The sequence below is a fragment of the Bison bison genome, unplaced genomic scaffold (assembly GCF_000754665.1).
Source record: "Bison bison bison isolate TAMUID 2011002044 unplaced genomic scaffold, Bison_UMD1.0 scf7180017864329, whole genome shotgun sequence".
Taxonomy (NCBI): domain Eukaryota; kingdom Metazoa; phylum Chordata; class Mammalia; order Artiodactyla; family Bovidae; genus Bison; species Bison bison.
Window position 1 is genome coordinate 3,597,301 of NW_011494901.1, and position 8,107 is coordinate 3,605,407.

General features: G+C 38.0%; 1 protein-coding gene across 1 annotated transcript in view; it reads right to left on the reverse strand.

The window, feature by feature from the left end:
- Nucleotides 1–8,107, reverse strand: part of FCHO2 (FCH domain only 2) — a 139,091-nt gene that overhangs the window by 117,451 nt on the left and 13,533 nt on the right.

Sequence of the window (8,107 nt, forward strand, 5' to 3'; positions counted from 1 at the left end):
GCCAAGTATTGGAGCTTCAGCTTCAGTATCAGTCCTTCCAGCGAATATTTAGGGTTGATTACCTTTAGGATTGACTGGTTTGATCTCCTTGCAGTCCAAGGGACTCTCAAGAGTCTTTTCCAACACCACAGTTCGAAGGCATCAATTTTCCGGCACTCAGTCTTTTTTACTGTCCAGCTCTCACATCTGTACATGACTACTGGAAAAACCATAGCTTTGACTATATGGACATGTGTAGGCAAAGTAATGTGTCTGCTTTTTAATATGCTGTCTAGGTTTGTCATAGCTTTCCTTCCAAGGAGCAAGTGTCTTTTCATTTCATGGCTGCAGTCACCGTCCACAGTGATTTTGAAGCCCAGGAAAATAAGTCTCTCACTGTTTCCATTGTTTCCCCATCTATTTGTCATGAAGTGATGGGACCAAATGCCACAATGTTAGTTTTTTTAATGTTGAGTGTTAAGCCAGCTTTTTCACTCTCCTCTTTCACCTTCATCAAGAGGCTCTTTATTCCTCTTCACTTTCTGCCATAAGGGTGGTGTCAATTGCATACCTGAGGTTACTGATATTTCTCCCAGTAATCCTGACTCCTGCTTGTGCTACATCCAGCCCAGCATTTTGCGTGATGTCCTCTGCATATAAGTTAAATAAGCAGGGTGACAATATACAGCCTTGATGTAATCCTTTCTCAATTTGGAACCAGTATGTTGTCCCATGTCCGGTTCTAACTACTGCTTCTTGACCTGCATATAATTTTCACAGGAGGTACTGGTGGTCTGGTATTCCCATCTCTTCAAGAATTTTCCACAGTTTGGTGTGATCCACACAGTCAAAGGCTTTAAGAGTAGTCAATGAAGCAGATGTTTTTCTGGAATTCTCTTGCTTTTCTATGATCCAAGGGATGTTGGCAACTTGATCTCTGGTTCCTCTTGTTTTTCTAAATCTAGCTTGAACATCTGGAAGGTCTCAGTTAACATACTGCTGAAGCCTAGCTTAAAGGATTTTGAGCATTACTTCACTAGCATGTGAAGTGCGTGCAATTGTGCATTCGTTTGAACATTCTTTGGCATTGTCCTTCTTTGGGACTGGAATGAAAACTGACATTTTCCAGTCCTGTGGCCACTGCTGAGTTTTCCAAATTTTCTGGCGTATTGAGTGCAGCACTATCACAGCATCTCATCACCTCCACTAGCTTTGTTTGTAGTGACGCTTGCCAAGGCCCACTTGACTTCACACTCCAGGATGTCTGGCTCTAGGTGAGTGATCACAGCATTGTGGTTCTCTGCGTGGATCATTAAGATTCAGTGTATTCGTGCCACCTCTTCTAAATGTCTTCTGCTTTTGTTAGGTTCATATCCTTCCTGTACTTTACTGTGCCTATCTTTGCATGAAATGTTCCCTTGGTATCTCTAATTTTCTTGAAGAGATCTTTAGTCTTTCCCATTCTACTGTTTTCCTCTATTTCTTTGCATAGTTCACTTGGGCTTTTTTATCTCTCTTTGCTATTCTCTGGAACTCTGCATTCAGATGGACGCATCTTTCCCTTTTCTCTTTTGCCTTTCACTTCTCTTCTTTTCTCAGCTATTTGTAAGGCCTCCTCAGACAACCATTTTGCCTTTTTGCATTTCTTTTTCTTGGGGATGATTTTGATCACTGCCTCCTGTAAAATGTTACAAACCTCTGTCCACAGTTCTTCAGGCACTCTATCAGATCTAATCTCTTGAATCTATTTGTTACTTCCCCTGTATACTCATAAGGGATTTGATTTAGGTCATACCTGAATGGTCTAGTGGTTTTCCCTATATTCATCACTTTAAGTCTGAATTTTGCAATACGGGAGTTCATGATATGAGCCAGTCACTGGCTATTAAGCAACTAGTAGCTAACACTTCTTATCTAAGGTTGCAGCAGCCACTAATTTGCATTACTTGTATTGTACCTTCCTATTTTTTCCCTCAAGTCAAGCAAACATGCTTGTCATATTTTCCATACATTTTACTCCTGCTATTCCATCACGGAGCATGTGTGATGGAAATGATGGAATTCTGTGCCTCAATTTCATCACACCGTTCACTAATCACTTCTCAATTTAATCCTCTCTGCCTCTGGCCACTGCAGCCATGTTCTCTAGCCTCTTTACCAGTAGATACACAGAGGAACCCTGAACAACTTAGGTTTGAACTGTGCAGGACCACTTACATGTTTCAACAGTAACTACTACAGTACTACTACACGATCAGGGGCTTGTTAAATCCAAGGACTCAGAGTCCCACCATAGAGAACCGTGGATAGGAAGCATCAACAATGCAGAGGTCAGCGCTCCTAAACCTCATATTGCTCAAGGGTCAACTGTAATTATAGGTCTCCATTACTGCCTAGCTTTTGTTTTTCCTCACATCTGACCAATTTTTGCTTATCCCTATGCGCTAGATTTCTACTAAAATTCTTCCAATTCAAATATCTTAATTTTTCCACACTAGATAAATGTAAAGATAAGTCCTAATTCCCCTTTCTGCATAATTTTCCTTGCACTGTATTCCTAGAAAGACTTCCCAGTGTGCTTCTGTTAAATTGTTCCACAATTATAAAATCAGGATGGATAATCTGAGAAGATACCCTCTGACTCAAAAAATTACTTGCTCTCCTCCCAAAACATACGTGTGTGTGTGTGTGTGTGTGTGTGTGTGTGTGTGTGTGTATTTCCAAGGGCTTCGCAGGGGGCTCAGTGGTAAAGAATCCGCCTGCCAATGTAGGAGATGAGGAGATGCGGGTTCCATCCCCAGGTTGGGAAGATCCCCTGGGGAAGGAAATGGCAATCCACTCCAGTATTCTTGCCTGGGAAATCCCATGGACAGAGGAGCCTGGTGGGCTACAGCCCATGGGGCCACAAAAGAGTTGGACAGACGACTTAGGGACTAAACAACAACAATGTATTTCCAAAGGGCTTATGCTAATCAAACTGCAGGACGCCACAAGGCACACCGCTCTGCCATGCCTTTGTCCAAACAATTTAAGTAGTTCTCAAAGGAGTCCAACAATTAAGATTCAGTCTGTAGGGCTGGAAAAGAACCCAGACAGCAGATTTTTATCACTCTGTACCAATTCTCTAAAATCCTTCCCCTAAATTGAACTAAATCAGTAACAATTTCTTAGTAAATGCAGACTATATTTCTTAGCAAATTTAGTAAAAAGAGACTAAACCAGTAACAATTTCTCAACTTCAACAATAAAGGCGAAAACAAAAAATAAACCAGCCTTCCACTCCACCTCCCTCCCAGAAAAAAACCTAAGGGACTGACAAAGAATTCAGTTTCATCTAAAATAATTATATAATATCTACCTGACAAGTCTACTTGAACCAAGATAGATGAACCTGTAGTTTGAGTTTTCATAGCCTGTTGCAGTTGAAAATAGTTTGGGCATAGATAACTGGCTAACATATAATGACACATTTTAACATATATGCTATTTGCTTGTATATACATACGTTACCTCTGGAAAGCTACATAAGAAATTGGTAACAGTGAATTGCCTTTTGGGAGATCTTGGTGGGTGGATAAAATGAGGGAGATCTTATACTACATTCCCTTTTGCACCTGCTAAATACTAAAACATGCAAATATGTTAATTAACATATATATGCAAATATGCAAACGTACATCCTTTAAAAATTTTTGTATATCATCTGATGGGATCAGATCCAACTACAATATTTGTAAATTTCAAGTAACAGTCTATATTCTGCGTTTCTATGGTCAACTAATTTTCTAAAAATGTATATTTTAAATCTTTCATATGGATAAATAACCCCAAAGAATGCGTACTTATTTTCTAAAAATACATATTTCAAATTTTTCATAAGGATAAATAACCCCAAAGAACGTGTACTAAATTTAGATTAAATAACCAAGCAAAAACATAATAATAGTTTGCATTCCATAGTCCTATTAATAGCAACTCCAGATTTTTTTTTTTTTTAATTTTAATCCTCCCAGTTTATCCATGTAATGACAGATCAAATTTGGGCTATACAGCATTCTATGCCTTTTACAGGGGGGACCAGGGCATTATGTAGATTTTGGTATTGGTCCCGGAAACAATCCCCCAAGGATAACCAGAGAGCACTGTATAACCAGGTGCTCTGAATTTATTTAAAAGTAAAGCACTCCAATACCAGTGAAATCAGCAGATAAATGACTTGAGACTTCTTAACTAGTTAAGCACTAAAGGAAAAGAAAACAAAAGGAAGAAAACTTCAGAACAGGGACTTCCCTGGTGGTCTAGTGGCTAAGACTTCGAGTTCCCAGTGCAGCTGCCTGGGCTTCGATCCCTGGTCAGGGAACTAGAGCGCACATGTCACAAGTAAAGACCCCACGTGCCACAGCTAAGACCTGCTGCAGCCAAAAGAAAGATTCAGAACAAAAATATCTAAGATAATTGTTATTCATTCATTCTTGATATGCTGAATGGAGATCTTTGAAAAAAGTCACCTAAGTAAAAATGTCATTTTATTACAATGTAATGTATGCTAAAAAATACTTGCTGTCTTTGGGAGAATGCTTTATATCTTATATAGATCGGGATCACTATGTAAAATGAGACCTATTTAAATCATGTTATATTGTACTTGTTTTTTTCCCTTATGAGGTTGGCCGCCGTCTATGGGGTCGCACAGAGTCGGACATGACTGAAGCGACTTAGCAGCAGCAGCAGCAGCTACCTCTTAAAAATAAAAAACCTTTTAACTCCTGAATTAAAATAATTTGGGCTTTATAAAAAATATAAATCACCATTTTAATCACTATAATGTAAAGTGGACATCTATAATCTCAACAGTACTAAAAACTAGTACTGCACTCTGAGAAAGAAGCAGCATTTGGAGACACTTCTTTACTGTGATATTTGTCAGTAACTTTTTTTAAAAAGTTAAATAATCTTTTGAAGGGCTAACAACTGCTTTTATATACTAAAAGTAACTGTGGATATGTTATCAAATTATTCTTGCCGTCTAATTTTAATAGAAAAACATTTTCTACTTGATTATCTTTGCAGCACTATACTCTGTGGCAAAAACTGACTTATCAGCAACCAAACACCTGTTGCGTAGGAAGTTTTGTATATATTTTTCTCTTCAAAGGTTAGTATTAAATAAAGGAATATGTAACATAGCATATAGTTTTAGTTAAGAAAAAAACTATAAAGAAAAAGGCAGGATGTATTGCTTTCAAATGAACTTGAAGAGAGTTTGAATGATTCAAATTTTCCTCTAACAAAATGCCACAACAAAAAGATATGTCTTTTTATATGTAGGGAAAAAAACAATTAATAGCCTGTTTGGTTAGAAACCTAAAGCTTTAAAGTTTCCCATTACCTCACTTTGACAAGTTTTATTTTGTTTTGACAGTGCCACTTTAAACATTAGGGGAGAAATGTGAAATTGAATAGAGAAATAAATTCTCTACTTTAAGAAATTATTTTATAATGATTCTGAAATATGCAAATTTTTAAGTTGTCTAAATAGACAGCTAAGAATTTTGAGAAGTTATTTAGTTCTCAGGGTTTTCCAGTTCATTTATCATTCTTTGGAGCTTTTTAAGAGCCAATTTAGCACGTTCAGCCACAACCAGGCTTGGAGGTAAAATCAAATGCAGTCTATTTTAAGAATATGTGCACAATATTGGAAGTGAAAACAAACACTAAACATACACTAAAACATAGACTGGAGATTCCCTCTAGATTTCAGATACCCAAATTTATCCCCACGCCTCGACGAAGAGGGAAAACAAGGGGCACACAAAAATCTGCACAAAAATGTTCACAAAACATTATTCATAAGATAGCCAAACACATCCCCAAAAGGCTATGTTCAAAATCATGGACAAAAAACAAAACGTAACTTTTAAATGTTAATGTGCAGTTATCAAACTTCAAAAACACAATTATGCATCAAAAAAAAAAACAAAACAAAAACACCTCTAAGAACGTCAAATTTCAGACAATCCTTACAGAAGTTTCACAAACTGTCCACGTAAAAACTGAAGTCTAAAATCAATAGGCTGTATCTAAAATCAGTAGGCTATATCGAAAATCAAGGGACCCAGAAGAGCCAAAATAATGTTGAAAAAGAAAAATGAAGTTGGAGCACTCGCACTTCCACATTTCAAACTTACTAGAAAGCGACAGTAATCAAAACAGTGTGGTACTAACCTAAGGATAGAGACACCAATGAAAATCCAGAAATAAAACTCATGTATCTATTGCTAATTGATTTTTGACAAGAGTGCCAAACCTATCCAATGGAAAAAGAAGAGTCTTTTAAATAATGCTGGGACAACTAAACCCACATGCAAAGAATAAAGGTGTACCTCTTCCCAGAGCTGCACACAAAGACTAACTTCAAATGGATCACAGGCCTATGTGTAAGAACTAAAACGTCATATAAAACCCACAGAAATAACACAGAAGTAGACCTCTGTGATCCTGGATTAGGAAAGACATCTCAGATATGACAACCAAAGCATAACAGACAACAGAAAAATTAGACAAATCCGACTTCATCAAAATTAAAAACTTACATGCTTCAAAGGACACTATCAAGAGAGTGAAAAAGACAACCCCAACAATGGGAAATAATACTTACAAAATCATGTTATCTGCAAACCAAAACTACAATGAGATATTACTTCACACCCATCCACTACAATAAAAGACAGATAACAACCAGTGTAGTCCAGCATGTGAAAAAACTGGAACCCTCAGACATTGTTAGTGGGATTGTAAAATGGTGCAACTATTTTGGAAAATGTTTGGCTGTTCCTCAAAATGTTCAACACAGAGTTACCATATGACCCAGCAATTCGACTCCCAAATGAAATGAAGACATGTGCCCACATAAACAGTTGTAGAAAAATGTTCACAGCAGCATTATTCATAACAGCCAGAAAGCACAACCAAACAAATCTCTAACACTGATGAATGGCTAAATACGATACACACACACACACACACACACACCCACGAACACTGACCATTAAATAGAATTAATTACTGTTGCATGCTACAGCCTGGGTGAATCCTGGAAACATGTTAATGAAAGAAGTTAGTCATAAAGGACCACGTGTATGAACCCATTTATATTATTATGCCCAGCGTAGACAAATCTACATGGTAAGGAAAGATGACAACAAATCTACATGGTAAGGTAAGATGACTGCTAATAAACACTGGGATCCTTCCTTAGATGAAGAAATTATTCTAAAAGCATGGTTGACGTCTGCACAACTCTATGAACATATGAAAAACCTTGAATTGTTCATTTAAATGGGTTGTATGGCAGGTGAATTACACCTCAATAAAGCGTCGTTGACGTCTGCACAGCTCTATGAATGTACGAAAAATCCTTGAATTGTTAAATGAGTTGTATGGTGGGTGAGCTGTACCTCAATAAAGCTATTTAAAAAAAAACAAAGGTGACGTCTAGGATTTGTGTCGCTTGTGGAAAACAAGGAACATTCAAGACAAATAATTATGAACTGATTTGATTACTAAGCAAACCTGTGGGTGAAACAATTAGAAACTAAGAATTTAAGACATTCCTTATTCACTTTATGCGTACCACTTTAAATATTTCTACATCTTAACTAAAATAGAATTGTACCTCTTGCAACTGTCAAGCCATAAAATGGGATTCCTGAGACACCTAAGTACACACACATGTTCCTCTCCTGTACACGGCGGAACTCTACTCCCCAATACAACAAACAGTAACTGCAGAAAAACACTCCACTGGGAGACTGGGAAGTCACTCTCAGCGAACCACCTAAAACCAATACTGAATTTAGAAGAGAGGTGTGGAAAGAATGAGGAAGGCGAAGGAGCCCAGGGAACAAGGGGAAGTATGGGTGCATTCAAGCTCAAGGAATCCAGTTACACTAAATTCAACTTTTGTACGCTTTGTGAACAGGCCCAGAGGCAAAGTCCTGGGCGCAGACCAACGAGTCGAGCTGCGAGGCCGAGAGGAAATGCTGATCCAGCCCAAGTCCGCATGGGAATTCGTGGGGAAATGGTGGGGGGCCGAAGGGCTAAGATGGGGGCCTGCGGGGCGGGAAGG